Here is a 17188-nt window from a genome sequence, read left to right on the forward strand (position 1 = left end):
GGCCTGTTCAGAGCAGGAGAAAGCCATCCTTTCCTTCATTCAGTGACCCTCTCCTGTGCTTCACATACACCATTGAAGCAGCCCATGCAGAGGCACAGTCAGCAAGAGAAGCGACCTTGTGTCAGATGCCTGGGGAAATAACTGAATTACAGTAAGGAGGTTTGGGGTGCTTGGCCAAGAGGGAGGGAAATTTTGAATGGGGCGGTCAGGGTAGGGCTCCCTGAGAATGCACCTTCTGTGCAGAGACTGAAGCAGCATGAAGACCTGAGCATCTCAGACTTCCAGGTCATGACGGTGCAGGCAGAAGAGCTGTCCCTACAAAGACCCTGATGGGGAGGGTGTCCAGAGGGCTGGAGAGGCAAGGGAGGGGTCAGTAGGGCAGAAGTCGGGCTGAACAGGGAGGGGAGTAAGAGGTGAGTCCTAGAGCTGCAGGAGGAGCGGGGTGCGGTGTGGGGTCTTGAGACCCTTGGAAGGTTTGGGCTTTTCTCTAAGTCAACCAAAGGTGTATGTTTCCTAGGAATACTGTAACAAATCACCACAAACCAGATGGCTTAAATAACAGCAATGTATTCTGTCATCGTTCTGGAGGCCAGCGGTCCAAACCGAAGTGGTGAAAGGGCACAGGGCGGGGGGCCTGGGGGAGAGTCTGTCTCTGCCCCTGCCAGCTCTGGTGGCTGCAGCAACACTTGGCCTTCCTGGGCTTGTAGACACCTCACCCAGCCTCAACCTTCCTCTTCACGTGGCTTCTCTCTGTGTCCGTGTCTTCTAAGGACACCAGTTATTAGAATTTGGGTCCACCCTAAGCCAGTATCTTTGCATCTCAATCATTAACTAATTGTACCTGCAAAGCCCTTAGGCCCAAATAAAGTCATATGCTGAGGTTCCAGGTAGTGTGAAACGATGATTCGATGATGCTTGTTCAAGTAGAGTAAGCAAGAGTTCATTGAGGACCCTCGCAATAGGCTCGGGGATCACAGCAATGGGATTGGGCAGTGGGAGAAAGAGACTGGGCTCCACTCTGCAGACAGCTCAGGCAGGGGAGCATTTACAGCCCAAGAGCACGGGTCCGTGGATGGAAAATTGCTAAGAGGAAACATTAGGGGTAAGGGGGATTCTGGCTAAACCCACCTAATAATCGTATTAATAAACCTAATAGGATTCTTGCTGAAGACAGGCCAGGTATTGCTGGGGCATGATGGAAAATGAGGAACTCCATCAGACGTAGTTGAGGCGGTCAGAGGGGGCTTTTGCTAAACTGACACAGCATGGTTCTCTGCTAAAACTGGACTTTACAAGAAAGTGCACAGAGGGGCCTAGGAGAAGGTTCAAGGACCTGGCTAAAGTTTGGTCAAGCAAAGAATCTATGTCGGTGGACATGAATTTGGAAGGGATGTAACTTAACCCACTATAGGGAGCCACGGGAGGGCTTTGGGGACAGGCAGGACATGAGCTGATTTGGGTTTCAGAGGGATCCCTCTGGCTGCTGCAGAAGAAGCCTGGAAGCAGAGAGGCAGACGTTCAGACAGGGCTGCAATGGCCCAGACAAGGGAGGCTGCAGCCTGGGCGGGGCTCTCGCAGTGGAGGTGGGAGAAGCAGTTGGGTTCTAGCTCCATCTTGAAGGCAGAACCGAGAGGGCTTCCTAATAGGCAGGACTCCTTTGCCTGCTAGCCAGGCTCCCCCAGACCCACTTCTGTTCTTTGGTTTCAGATGATCCCTGCCTGCAGCCTGGCCCTCCTTCATTCATGTTGCAATGCCCGTAGCCCTGACCCATCCTCAGCCTGCTTGGTCCACAACAGCCCATGGCCCACATGGCCCCATCCCCTCACCTTCTCTGCGGTGTGTGTGGTCAGGGGACAGCTTCTACTTCTACTGGTCAGGCCAAGGCAAAAAAAAAAAAAAAAGCAGATGTGAATCTTGAGAGTAGATGGAAGTGCTGGTCCCTGAGCCCAGGCCACTGTTGCCTTTCTGCAATGGTGCAGGGACCAGGCAGCCACAGGTGCATGTGGTGGCCACCTGATGGGGACAGTGGTCCCTCTGCATCTTCTAAGTCCCCAAGGTAGTTTCATTCCTGATACCTCATGTCCCCTAAAGAGTCATGGGTCACAAGGCAGAAAATATTGCCTGAAAACGCCTTCCTCTGGGCCCCTTCCAGTGACTTGAACTGTGGAAGATGTGTTCATTAGGGGCCACTCAGGAGCTCTGAGGAAGCACAGCTCCTGCTCCACTGCAGAGGGTTTGATCAGGAGCTGCACCTGGCAAGGAACAGAACATCCTCTTGAGAAAAAGTCTGGATTTATTTTAAGGAAAAGCAGCTTGAAAGCAATCACTGAGACCGCATGTGTTCCAGAGGTGAGCATAGACTGATTCGGGGGAAACACAACAGGTGGGACCCCCTGAGTAAGGCAGCCTCCTAAATATGCAATCCCAGGGTTCAGGCGAGGTCCAGGGAGAGCTCGTTTCATCCCTTCTCTTTTGCATGTCCCTCCAGGGTTGACCGAGCCAGATCCACAATGCTGAGTGCTGGCCAGCATGCCGTCAGCGCTGAGGCTGAATTCATTTTATCTGAGCCCAGTGTCAAAGCAAGGTGGGAGGGGCAGCCTTTGAGAGCTGCACTCCCTCTGCCGGTCCACCTAGGGAAATTCAGGAAGGGCCCTCCCCACCTCAGCCCCAAATGAAAACTCTCGTGATTTTCAAGACTCTCCATTAGAACTGAACCTCCTACTTCTAGCCCAGATATGAGGGCTGAGTGAATGTCTGGAAAATGGACATCTGAACCTCATCACTCACAGGCTAAGCAGGTAGCAGCTCCAGTGATTCAAGAAGTAGCCCCAAGCCAGGCGAGGTGGCTCACACCTGTAATTGCAGCACTTTGGGAGGCCAAGGCAGGTGGATCACCTGAGGTCAGGAGTTCAAGACCAGCCTGGCCAACATGATGAAACCCCATCTCTACTAAAAATACAAAAATTAGCCAGGCATGGTGACTGGCACCTGTAATCCCAGCTACTCAGGAGGCTGGGGCAGGAAAATCACTTGAACCCAGAAGTGGGAGGTTGCAGTGAGCCAAGATCACATCACTGCACTCCAGCCTGGGCGACAGAGTAAGACTTCATCCAAAAAAAACAAAGAAGAAGTATCCCTGGGAGACTGTCCTGCAGCAGGACTCTGCTATCTTCCACTCTAATGGGAGTGGGGCTGCACTTGCTGCCAGGTGGCCCAGCCAAAAATTAGATGCCCTGGTCAAACCCACTGGGTGAGGGGCATTTTGAGCCTCTTCTCTCTGGTACAGCATCCATGGGCCAGGTTGCTCTGCAGCTTCTTGGTGATGTACGTGTGGGTACAGACCCTGTCACCACAAGAACCCAGAGTAGACATGTTTGTGGTTTCTCATCTCAGCAGACAATGAATTTCACACCCTGTCTTCATGTCCAGGTCTCCAGGGGAGGCAAAGGATGCCCAGAATCCCCTCATTGCTGTGGACAGTTAGGACCTCACCTAAAAGAATGATACTGCCTTTTCCCACATGCTACCTGGGAAGAAAGGGCACAGTCATGGTTTTTTGTTAGTATTTTTTCAGATGTCTATGACTATACACGTATTTGTACCATTTGTCTTAAATTCTTTTTGGAACAAGACTGGGTTTAAATAAATAGCAAAATAACAATGATATATTCATAGAGTTAGAATCATAGGCTGCTTATAGTTTAATCCTCCTTTCACTTAATATTGTGACGTGTTTCCCCATATTATTATAAATTCCCAAGTCTCATGTTTAATAACCATTATGTTTCTTCAAGGACAATAATTTAGCAACTTTTTTTCTGTAGTTGGTCACTTATTTCCAGGGTTCCTGGGTTGTAAATGTTTCAGCGAACATATGGACCAAATTGTTAATCGTCAAAGCACTCACATTTCCTGTGTGCACAGCCTTGTGCAACAGGGGTTGCAGAATAAGAAGCTGGCATCATCGCTGTCCTTGAGGAATCTGCTATTTATGGGGCAGAGAGAGAAGGTGATACATATTAAACAATGATGGGGCAGTGCAACGGCACATGTAAATAAGGGGAAAGGTGGTGGTACTAGGAAAGACTTTAAATATATAATAAAAATATTTTAAATGGCAATGTCAACCATAAGTCAAAGTGTGTGTGTGTGTTCCAGAGAAAAACTGAGAGACGTTGACTTGTAAACATTAGTAACAATAGAGCCACCAAAAACACCTTCCTGACCACACCTTGCGGTGTTGTGGAGGAACTGGATCCAGGATGCCCTGTTTGTATTAAGCTTCTGGCAGCCAGGAAGGCCTGGAAGAGACACAGGAAGATCAGGTGTGGTCCATGGAGAGAGAACAGCCAAAGCAACCAAGGCTGTCTCTGCACCTGTGTCTGATCCCCTAAGAAGCTATCTGGCCCAGTAAAGATGGTGAAGGTGTTTATCAGCAGATACAGGCCCGCTCCCCTCGCAGGGCCCCCACGATGCAGGAGCTGGTCTGTACCTGCAAGCAATGTTCCTGCTCCCCACAAGCCAGTGCTCCTGCTCCCAGGTGCCGACTGGGTTAATGCACACGGTGCAGGGCAGGTTGTTTTCCTGGCTGTTAAGATCCACAGCTGTAGATGGAACACAACAGACTGTGAAATGCCAATAAATCTGGAGTTGCCTCTCAATTTCACCAATAATAATTAGCAAATTAAAATGTAAATGTCACCACAAACCCATAAAAATTCTTAAGTGCCGCCTGGAAAACTCTCTCAGGAGCAGAAATGGGTTTTGCCCATGCAAGACCCAGGGCAGACGTGCCGTCAGGTGTTCGTCAGGACAGCCATCGCTCCCAGAGAGCCCAGCTCAGGGCTGATTAATCACAGGGTCGCTGCCTTTACATGTCAGCAAGCTAACACAACTGTGTAATCAAGCCTGCTTTATGGGGCCTGAAATACATGGGCAGGGGACAGACGCCATCGCTCTAACGAGGCAGAGGGGAGAGGAAAGCACGCCAGCCACACCCCGACTTCTCTGTGTCCGGCACTCTGGCTGCTGTGCAACCATTTGGCCAAACGAGGGGAGGATTGGGAAGTTACGAGCAAATTGTGTAGCATCTGGCTTGCATTCCAGAGAGCTGGAACCAGGGAATGTCTGCCTGGCACAGCAAAGCCTAACTGTGGAAATCCACTCAACAGGCAACCAGTGCTCCACTCCTGAAGGCCAGTGATTTTCCCTTATGGTGGCCATGAGTCCCCCCATAAGAAAACCCAACCTGTGAAAACCCAAACTTCCTGAATCAATAAACGATGGAGAAATGATCTGTGTTGCACAAAATGATTATTTGTGTCCATACAGAATTATACATTTGGCACTCCTTCTAAGCAAGATGAATGGACAAGGACCAGATTCATCCTCCAGCCTGAAGCAGACAAATATCTATATTCTTCAGAGTTTTCCAGAGACACCGAACCAATATGATGCATCCATAAATATATGCTTATATAGAAAGAGATTTGTTATAAGGGATCGGCTCATGGCATTATGGAGGCCAAGTCCTAAGATGAGCAGAATGAGTCAACAAGCACCCAGGGAGCCAATGCATTGGTTCGAATTTTTTTTAAGGATCAAATGGTCAAGATGTGTTTGGACATCAGACAGTGAAGATTAGTGACCCCCTGAGAGATGGGATACAAAAGAAGCAAGCCCCAAGATTGCCCCTGCTGACCACCTCACGTTGCCTGCTGTGGCACAGACAGAGCACAAAGGGTGGCCTCAGCTGAGTCTTGGGAGATCAAGGCAGCAAGAGTTTGCAGGACAGGGGACCACAGAATAGAGCTGCCTAGAGACAGAGAGAGTTCTGGAGATTCGCAGATGGCCCCTTTGAGTATCCAGCTGAGCAGTGACTGGCACAGGCATGGGAGAAAATGACTCAAGTCTATAGAAAGACTCACCCAAGGATTAGCAAGAACGGAGCCCACTGGTGAAGATGCTGCCTGTTAACACCAGCTAGACTGGAAAAACCCATCATTTACGGGACTTTGAGATGACAATCCAGAAGAGTCTTGCTTCAATCATGGGGAATAATTAGTCCTGGGCTGACTGCAGTCAACAACTTCAGCTTCCACCTTAAGAAACAAAAAAAACGAGAGAAATTTAAATGCAAAGTAAAAAGAGAGGGAATCATGAGGATCAGAGCATGATAAATAAAACAGGGGGAAAGTGGGAAAAATCAGTGAAATCCAAAGTTGGTCTTTGAGAAAATCAATTAACTTGATCAACCCAATCTGAATAGCCAGACTGATCAGAACAGAAAACAGCAAATACACAAGTTACCAAAATCAGGAATGACAGATTCTACAGATGAATAAGTTTAGCAAGGCTGCATGACACAAGGTGAACAGACAAAATTTAACTGTATAAACAAAAAACATGAACAGTACCAACACAATTGGAACAACAAACAATTGGAAATTGAAATTTTAAAAGTAAAACCATATATAATAGCTTCAAAAATGAAATATTTAAAGATAAATACTATAAAATGAATATTTAGGGATAAATCTAATAAAAGATGTGAAATATCTGTACACTGCAAACTACAAAACATTGCTAAGAGAAATTAAAGAAGACTTCCATCAATGGAACTATATACCATGTTCATGGATGACAAGATGCATTATGGTTAAGATGATAGGCCAGGCAAGGTGGCTCAGGCCTCACCTGTAATCCCAGCACTTTGGGAGGCCAAGGCAGGTGAATGACTTTAAGCCAGGAGTTCAAGACCAGCCTGGCCAACCTGGTGAAACCCAGTCTCCACTAAAAAAATAAATTAGCCAGGCATGGTGGCACATGCCCATAATCCCAACTACTCAGGAGGCTGAGGCACAAGATTCCCTTGAACCCAGGAGGTGGAGGTTCCCGTGAGCAAAGATTGGGCCACTGCACTCTAGCTAGGCAACAGAGTGAGGATCTGTCTCAAAAAAAAAAAAAAAGATGACAGCTTTTCCCAGGGGTTCTACAGATTCAAGGTAATCCCATTCAAAATGACAGTAAGCTTTTTAATGTAGAAATTGACAAACTGATTCTAAAATTCATATGGAAATGCATGCTAAGGACCAAAATGGCCAAAACCATGTTGAAAAAGAACTGTTTGATTTCAAGACTTATTATAAAGCTACGGAAATCTTGACAGTATAGCATTTCTATCAGCATCAATAAATGATCAATGGAATAAAAGAGAGTTCAGAAATCGATCCACACATATATGGATAACTATTGTGGTTTTTTACAAAGGTGCAAAGACAATTCAGTAGATAATGAATAATATTTTCAACAAATGATACTGAAACAATTGCTTACTCATATGCAAGACAAAATAAACTTCGATTCATACCTTGCACTGCCTATAAAAATTAACTCAAAATAAGTCTTAGTTCCCAAAAGTATCAAACTATAAAATTCCTGACAAGAAGGCTTTGTGACCTCGAGGTGGGCAAATATTTTTGGATTTGACACCAAAATCACAATTCATAAAGAAACAAATTGATAAGTTGGACTTCACCAAAATTTAAAACTTCTGTTCTTTGAACGATACTGTTGGCCAGGCGTGGTGGCTCAAGCTTGTAATCCCAGCACTTTGGGAGGCCAAGGTAGGTAGATCACGAGGTCAAGAGATCAAGACCATGCTGGTCAACATGGTGAAACCCTGTCTCTACTAAAAATACAAAAAAAATTAGCAGGGCATGGTGGCACTTGCCTGTAATCCCAGCTACTCAGGAGGCTGAGGCAGGAGAATTGCCTGAACCCAGGAGGCAGAGGTTGCGGTGAGCTGAGATCGCGCCATTGCACTCCAGCCTGGGTAACAAGAGCGAAACTCCGTCTCAAAAAAAAAAAAAAAAAAAAAAGATACTGTTAATAAAATGAAGAGACAAGCCACAGGCTAAGAAAAGTATAGTTACAATATGTCAAAGACCTTGCTAGCTATATCAGGTATTAGAGGAAGACCTCTACAGAATATATAAAAATACACTTTTAAAAATAGATGACCCAACTTTTTAAAACTGGAACAATATTTTGAAGTGATACTTCACTAAAAAAGATGTTCAAATGGCAAATAAGCACATGAAAAGATCCTGAGCATCAGGAGTCACTAGAGAAATGCAAATTAAAATCACAAGGAGAACCTACTACATACACATTGATTAGAATGTTTAAAATTGAAAAGGTTGATCATAGCAAGCATTCATACATAAGCAGAGGAACTAGGACTCACACACTGCTGGTAGAAATATAAAATGGCACCTCTACTTTGGAAAGGGTTTAGAGTGTCTTAAAAATTAAGTATACACCTACCATATGATTTAGCCTTTTCACACCCACATACCTACATTACCCAAGAGGAAATAAGTCTTAGGTGCATACAAAGACTTGTGTACCAATATTCCTAACAGCTTTATTTATAATGGTAAAAAATTGGAAACAGGCCAGGCACAGTGGCTCACCCCTGTAATCCCAGCACTTTGGGAGGCCGAGGCAGGTGGATCACCTGAGGTCAGGAATTTGAGACCAGCCTGGCCAACATGGTAAATCCTCATCTCTACTAAAAATACAAAAATTAGCTGGGCATGGTGGTGGATGCCTGTAATCCCAGCTACTTGGGAGGCTGAGGCAGGGGGATTGCTTGAACCTGGGAGCCAGAGGTCGCAGTGAGCCGAGATCATGCCACTGCACTCCAGCCTGGGTGACAGAGTAAGTCTTTGTCTCAAAAAAAAAAAATGGGAACAATCAGAATGCCCATCATCAAGTGAAGAGTTAAATAAATCCTGGTGTATCTGGAATACTACTCAGCAATAAACAAAACTGAACTACTGTTACATGCTACAACATGAATGAATGTCAGATTAAGCTTAATGAAAGAAGCAAGACCGGGCCAGGCGCAGTGGCTCAAGCCTGTAATCCCAGCACTTTGGGAGGCCAAGGCAGGTGGATCACAAGGTCAAGAGATCAAGACCATCCCGGTCAACATGGTGAAACCCCATCTCTACTATAAATACAAAAAATTAGCTGGGCATGGTGGCGTGTGCCTGTAATCCCAGTTACTCAGGAGGCTGAGGCAGGAGAATTGCTTGAACCCAGGAGGCGGAGGTTGCGGTGAGCCGAGATCATGCCATTGCACTCCAGCCTGGGCAACATCAGCAAAACTCTGTCTCAAAAAAAAAAAAGAAGAAGAAGAAGAAGAAAAGAAGAAGAAGGAAAGAAGAAGAAGAAGAAGAATTAGAAGAAGAAGAAGAAATAATAAGACCTACCTCCAAAAAAATAAAAAGAGTACATCCTGTATTATTCTAGTTCTACAAAATTCTACAAAATACTAACTAATGTATAGTGACAGAAAGCAGATCGGGGTAATGGCTAGGAACAGTGAGGGAAGGGAACATGGGAGGGGCTTCAAAAGACCAGGAGGAAGTTCTCAGGGATAACAAATGTGCTCATTACTGTTATCATTGTGGTCATGTATTAGTTACAAGGGCTGTGGTAACAAAGTACCTCAGACCGAATGGCTTCAACACACAGATTTCTTTTCTCAGTCTTGGAGGCTAGAAGCTCATCAGTGTCAGCTGGGTTGTTTCCTTCTGAGACTCTCTTCCAGGTGTATAGGTGGTCATCTTCTCCACATGTCTCCTCATCTTCCCTCTGTGTGAATCTGCCTTAATCTCAACTTCTATAAGGACATCGGTCAGATGGGATAAGAGGTCTACCCAATACCTCATTTTAACTCGCCTGTCCCTTTAAAGACCCCATCTCAAAATACAGTCACATTCTCAGATACCAAGACAAATGTCTCAACAAATGTCCAGATGGGAGGACAGAGCTCAGCCGTTATATACCTTAAACATGCATAGTTTATTCTGTGATAATTATACCTCAATGAAGCTTTTTTAAATTAAATATATATGTATGTATTATTTCCAGATTGTTTTAGTGTGCTTGTTTAATAAGGAACTCTTTCATTGCATGCGATTTGGTTCATCAAAGCATGGTTCGAACATAGTTGTTAAGGAATGAAATTGCATCATATAAAAGCCTGTCTGTATCTTTTCCCCATTTCTTTGTAACTTTTCGGGCTTTGCTATACTATCTTAAACCCCTGGAGACTGAACTGCATCCTGTTGTGTGTGGAAGACAGGAAGGATGATCAGAGCTCTCCATGGTTCTGAAAAATAAGAGCTGGTGGAGGAAGGCAGCTGTTTTTCCACACTTAACTTGGGTTAGCAGGGCCATCTCTTGCTAACCCCCCAGCTTCGCTTCTCAGATGCTCTGGTAGCTAAATCCATGAGAGTCTTCACCAGCCCAAATCAGGGATGTATAGCTCCCCTGAGATGATTTGTGATTCCTAGAAAGGAGAGCTAAGCTCATCATCAACCTTAATTGTAGTCCAAAAATTCCCAGCTTCAATCTGTCTACAAATGTCAGATGTGCCTTATGTCATAATCATTTTCAAGAAGACTGGAAAAGGTGTTTTGCAGAGTTTGTCTGTTCTATCAGTCCTTCCCAGAAGATGTCTCTGCTCCCTGATTTGCCTAAGGAAACACAGGGCATTTAAGGATCTCCTTTCAGGTGGTGCTACCGCTCAGAAAAGTGATTGGACCTGGGGGAGAAGGGCTCCATCAAACTCAGATGGGTAAGTTAACAAAGACAGCCCTTTCTCCAGCAGCCTCTACCCTGTGGCTCCATCTCATTATCCTGTTCATTTCCTGCATGGCATGTAGCACAATATGCCAGTGTCATTTACTGGAACCTAAGCCCTATAAAAGCAGGGACCTCGTTTTTATCATCTGTTGGTTTATCCCAAATACCTAGCAAAACCTGACATATGGTGGACACTCCATAAATGTTTGTTAAATGAGTAAATTGGGCTGTAAACTCTTATGGGAAGCCCTGAACCACTGGAATGCTGTGGCCTGGATAGAGTCCACTTGTTGTTTCCCCTTTACTTATAGCAGGAGGCTTAAAATTTGCTTTAGGAGACGCGTGGGATGTTCAGGAGTGGATACGTGGGCCCTCGAACCTACCCTAATCAGTATAATTCATTTCTCCCTGTTTCATAGATCGTGGTTTCATGAAAATTTTTGTCTCAAAAAAATCACTATTTTTGAAATGTATACAACCCACCAATCTCAACTTGAGAAAGAAATAGTACCCTTTTAGATTGTATTTACTTGCAAAGCCAAAGCAAGGACATCCTTCAGGATGGTATTCTCTTCAAGATACTCACAAAGGCGGTCTGCAAGCATTCTTGGTCTTACTCCATGTTAAGGAAGTTTTACAAACCAACAGATTTGTTGACTCTAGAGTCTGAGGTAGGAGGTTGGACAGGACAGTCTCTAAGTTCCTAAATTTGTTTTTTTTCTTATTTCACTGGAGCCTCACTCACCTCCTCTGCTTTCATCAAAGGCTGTGTGAGACAGTTATAATGCTGCCCAGATACAAAGCAAATGATAACAAACGAGGTGGAAGAGACAGCTGAAAGGAAACGTGGCTGCCTGCAGAGAATGGGATGGGTGGAAGTTGGCAGGGATGACAAGGTAGGTGCATGGTGCTAGAGAGCGAGGATTCCACAAATACAGAGAACAGGGAGAGATAACTGGCTTCATGTCCCAAATGCAAGTGGCTCGTTGTTTTCCCATCCTTCTCTGTAATGAGCAACTTGAACTTTCCTGCATGCCCATTTCATTACATAACAACTCAGATCAGGTCTCTTTTCTGGTTGATAAAATCCAATGCTACTGCGTGATGTGGCATCTTTCATGGGACACACTACCCATCCACCATCTCCATGCTGAAGGAGTGGAGCTGGCCTACACCTCTCTCTCTCCCACCCAGTCCTGCTGCAGAGCAGTACATGCTTATGGAACAAAGTGTCCCCATCACAATACACAGGACAAGATTCTAGCATTGGCTCCTGGACACATTTGACAAGTAGACTATTCAGTGCTGAAAACTGGGCATGAGCAGCCCTCTGAGATGGGCCAAGCCCTCACCATAAAGGCATGGGTTGACATGTCCAGATGGGAGCTTTATCTCTGCAAAGATAAGATCTAGTCTTCTGGTAGAGAGTGGCAGACTGACTACTAAGTCTTATCACCCGATGAGCATTATTCTTTGTAGTCCCAGTAAAATGAGAGACCAATAATGACCAGTAGGCAGAGAGGCACATGCAGGATTCCTGTTGGGGAAATACTGAAAGGCTGCCCTTGAAAACCCTCCCTGAAGAGCTATTCTGATGCTAACCCTCCTAAGACCTCAGATCTTTTAACACAACTTGAGTACCATTTGATCTCATAGCCTCCACCCCATCCCAGACCCACCTGCATGAGTCCTGCTTAGGCTGAACCAGCCTCTACTGGGACAGGCCTGGTTGGGTGGCCTGTTCCAACTTTGAACTGCTCAGACTTTGAGAAATCCCTTCCTTTTGACAGATGAAGTCTACTTCTCTGAAATCTCAAGTCTGCCCTCTAAGGTCACACAAGAAATGGTTTATTTCCTGTCTGTAGAAATATACATCCAATATTCAAACTGCCCTACTCTTCTGTTGCAAGATAAACATGTCATGCTGATTCATCCCTTTTTAGAACCTGGTCATCTTTATAAATGACATATTTAAATGTGTTATTAAACACTGAACAGATCACAAGTATGGCTGACCCATATGAAATACAATGAGACCATGCGCTCCCTGGTTCTGGATGCTCCTATTCAAATGCTTTCTGGCCTGTCGTTTCCAGAATCTGCATCTGCTTTTATCTCTGATTTTGAAATTGAAATATTCTCTCTCTCTCTCTCTCTCTCTCTCTCTCTCTCTCTCTCTCTCTCTCTCTCTCTCTCTCTCTCTCTGTTTTCTTTGTGTGTGTGTGTGTGTGTGTGAGAGAGAGAGAGATCTCAGCTCACTGTAACCTCCACTTCCCAGGTTCAAGCAATTCTCTGCCTCAGCCTCCCAAGGAGCTGGAATTATATTATAGGCGCCCACCACTACGCCTGGCTAATTTTTTGTATTTTTAGTAAAGATGGAGTTTCACCATCTTGACCAGGCTGGTCTTAAACTCCTGACCTCGTGATCTACCCACCTCAGCCTCCAAAAGCACTGGGATTACAGGCATAAGCCACCATGCCTGGCCATGTGTTTCTTTTTTTAAGTTTTAGGGTACATGTGCAGATTTGTTACACAGGTAAACACGTGCCATGATAGTTTGCTGTACCTATTAACCCATCACCTATGTATTAAACCCTGCACGCATTAGCTATTTTTCCTAATTCTCTCCCTCCCCCACCCCTCAACATGGTCCAGTGTGTGTGTTGTTCCCCTCCCTGTGTCCATGTGTTCTCATTGTTCAGCTCCCACTTATAAGTGAAAACAAGCAGTGTTTGGTTCTCTGTTGCTGCATTAGTTTGCTGAGAATAATGGCTTCCAGCTTCATTCATGTCCCTGCAAAAGACATGATCTCAATCCTTTCTATGGCTGTATAATTTCCCATGGTGCTATGTACCAAATTTTCTTTATTCAGTCTATCATTGATGGGCATTTGGGTTGACTCCATGTCTTTGCTATTGTGAATAGTGCTGCAATGAGCATACAAGTGAATGTATTTTTATAATAGAATGATTTATATTCCTTTGGGTATATACCCAGTAATAGAACTGCTAGGTCAAATGGTATTTTTGGTTCTAGACCTTTGAGGAATCTCCACCCTGTATTCCACAATGTTTGAAACCCAAAACTATAAAAACCCTAGAAGAAAGTCTAGGCAATACCATTCGGAACACAGGCATAGGCAAAGACTTCATGAAGAAATTGCCAAAAGCAATTGCAACAAAAACAAAAATTGATAAATGGGATCTAATTAAACTAAAGAGATTCTGCACAGCAAAAGAAACAAGCATCAGAGTGAACAGGTAGCCCACAGAGTGGGAGGAAATTTTTGCAATCCATCCATCTGAAGAAGATCTAATATCTAGAGTCTACAAGGACTTAAACAAATTTACAGGGAAAAAACAACCCCACTAAAAAATGGGCAAAGGACATGAACAGACCCTTCTCAAAAAAAGGCATTCATGCAGCCAACAAACATGTGAAGAAAAGCTCAGCATCACTGATCATTAGAGAAATGCAAATCAAAACCACAATGAGACACTACCTTATGCCAGTCAGAATGGCGACTATTAAAAAGTCAAGAAACAACAGATGCTGGCGAGGTTACAGAGAAACAGTAACACTTCTACACTGTTGGGTGGGAATGTAAATTAGTTCAACCACTGTGAAACATTTTCTTCTCTCTATTTTTCTGGAGCCTCTCCCATTCTCCATGACTCCTCAGATCATCAGAATTGCCTATAATTAAACTGCAGCCTCTGTGCTCTCAGTTGACTGGCTGAGACATAAATCAGAGGCATAAATCAGCCCGAGCAAAGCCCTCAGTGTTCTTCCTCCTGCTTAAGTCAAGCTTCATGCATGGGTTCCTTTTTCTTTCAAATGAAATTCATCAGGACAAACTTTCTACTCACCCATTTTGCTGACGGTAAAAGCAAGTCAGCATCATAGCAATTCCCGAAGACCCAAGGCCAGTTGGCAGTAGACTCTTTATCATAACCCAAATCTTCAAGCTCCCAGCACTGAGCCTCATCATTAAGAAGAATGATCCTTCACTGTTCTGGAACACCCCACCCATGGAAACAACTGCAGACATAGAAGGTAGCTGTCAATCATGATTACTATCCTTGCGGGGAGGGTGAAAGATGTGGGCCCAATAAGAGAACATTTGGAGATTGCAGGTGAGGACTGAATCTAGGGGTGAAAAGGGGGCTTCTGCTCTCTGAACTCTCCCAAGCCTCCCAGCTCTGCCCAAGGGGTCAGGCAATGTCACTCCTCGGAAGACAGGGAGAATATTGGCTCTGGATAATACAATTCTAAAACACAGCCCCTAGCTGGTCCCTCCCTGTGCCAGCACTGGGGAAGGAGCCTCTGAAAACAAATGAGTCATGCCATGCTGGCTGCAATGGGGCCCGAAGGTGGCAGGAACCAGGACTTTCCAGTGACTTTTATGTCCTCTTTCAGAATGGCTGTAAAGAAAACAAGACATAAAATGCCTCCCCTGTATAATTTGCTGGTTTATAGGTGGTTTCATCACTTTTTAAACGGCTACCCAAAGTGCTCTTTACAGTCCCCTTATGACTGGTAATGAAAGCTCCAGGAAGAGCCCAGAGAGCCCAGGAAATAGGGAGGCTCCCAGGACAGTTCCCACTTCCTCCTGCCCCATGGCCAGGCAGCAGCGGGGGACTGCAGGGTAGGCACTGTCCTCAGGGCATGCAGTTCTGCTCACCCTGCACGCTGCCTGCAGCTTCTACTGTACAATCCTGAGGTTTGATCCATTCTAACCCCACAAACTCCCAAAGGAGAGACAAAGGAAGCTCCCTCAAACATGAATTTAGACCTGAAAGGCTGTACGTGTGTGAAGATGCACATCTATAAATACATCGAGGTGGATCAAGAGATGGTGGTGGGGGCAGCACATGCTCTGTCCTGTCTCACCTTGGCTTCCTTGTCCTTCCTGACACTCTGTGATGTGCCTCTTGGCACCCACACAAAGGCACCATCATTTTACGATGTTGTGCTTGCTTGGTTTGGTTTTTTTTAATATAAATAGGGATGGAAATCATTGAAAAACTTAACTAGTAAGTAATTTAAATATTTAGACCACTGGCAAGAATTTGTCATTATTTTTATGTTTATATTAATGTACTATTATATTTATTGTAATTTATCTTAATAGCAATTAAATGCAATTAATACTAATGGCTTGTGTCCCCAAATATATCCAATGGTAAACTATTAAATTATTATTATATTTGAAAAAAGGGTTGGCTCATGGGAAGTTGCCAAAATAGCAGAGAGGCCCAAGGCCCCTTCCCCCAGCTTTTCCAGTGGTTTCACCTTTGATCATTATAGTCCAAAACTCAGCAGAGGAAACTAACACAGGTGCCATCTGCAGGCCCCATGAAGACCTCACCATTTTCTCCAGACACTCTTGTGTGTGCATGTGTGTCTATGTGCACATGTGCATACATGTGAATCTGTGTGTGCATATGTGTGTATGTCTGTGTGCATGTGTGCATGTCTATGTGTATATCTGTATTGATGTGTGTACATGTGTGTGTCTATGTGTATCTGTATGTGCTAGTGTGCACATGACTATGTGTACATCTGTATTCATGTGGATATGTGTGTCTATGTGTGTCTGTGTGCATCTCTGTGTGTACATGTGTTCATATCTGTGAGCATACCTGTGCATATGCATGTGTTTATGTGTCTGTGTCTTTGTGTTTATGCACACACATATATCTCTGTGTGTACATATGTGCATCTATGTGTGTCTCTTGTGTGCATGTTTTTATCTGTGTATATGTCTGAATGTACATGTGTCTGTCTTTATGTGTCTCTGTGTATTTATATTTGTGTCTGTGTGTACATGCATGTGTCTCCATGCATGCTCACGTGTGCCTGTCTGTGTGTTCATGTATGTATTCCTATGCAATTTCATCACATGTGTAGATCGCTATAACTACCCTAGTGCAGCTACAGATGGTTTCATCATGCTAAGACCCCTCCCAAGACATCTGGTTGTACTTTGTGTGTTTGTTCACTTGATGCCCTTGAGGACCCGCTCACCTGCCTACGCATACCATATGGCCAGCACTCACGTGGCGCTTCCACAGGACAGGGGCCCACCATGTTTGTTGAATGAACAATCTTCTACTTAGACATGGACGATCTGAAGATAACACTGGGAATGGCAAGCCAGGATCCTACCAAGGCTGGTGTTTAGTATGATGGAAGATGAGGGTGGATACTGGACTCTCTGACCTCACAGCAGCCCCCCAAGGCCCACTCACTCCACCTCATTTCACTCCCATACCGGATACAACAAGAGGGGCATTTCATGATTGGGGGACACCTTCTCAGGGCAGAATATTACGATGACTTCCAAGAAGCCCATCCCTCTGGGCCCTCTAGGCTTCTGAAGAGGCGAGGAGAAAGGAGCACAGAGAGCCCTGCAGACAGCCTGTGCTCAGTTCCTAGTATCCACCATCTCCACACTCTCTCCAATCCCCACAGATAGCATGTGCCCAGTTCCTAGCACCCACTATCTCCACACTCTCTCCA

General features: G+C 44.9%; 1 long non-coding RNA gene across 2 annotated transcripts in view; it reads right to left on the reverse strand.

Moving 5' to 3' along the window:
• LOC128932575 (uncharacterized) overlaps positions 1–17188 on the reverse strand; it is a 215329-nt gene that overhangs the window by 91515 nt on the left and 106626 nt on the right. For both annotated transcript variants that reach the window (XR_008482564.2, XR_008482563.2), the window contains exon 2: positions 5928–6101. This is a non-coding gene — a long non-coding RNA (uncharacterized LOC128932575). The remainder of the gene's footprint in view (positions 1–5927; positions 6102–17188) is intronic.

This window comes from Callithrix jacchus, chromosome 7 (assembly GCF_049354715.1).
Source record: "Callithrix jacchus isolate 240 chromosome 7, calJac240_pri, whole genome shotgun sequence".
Lineage (NCBI taxonomy): Eukaryota > Metazoa > Chordata > Mammalia > Primates > Cebidae > Callithrix > Callithrix jacchus.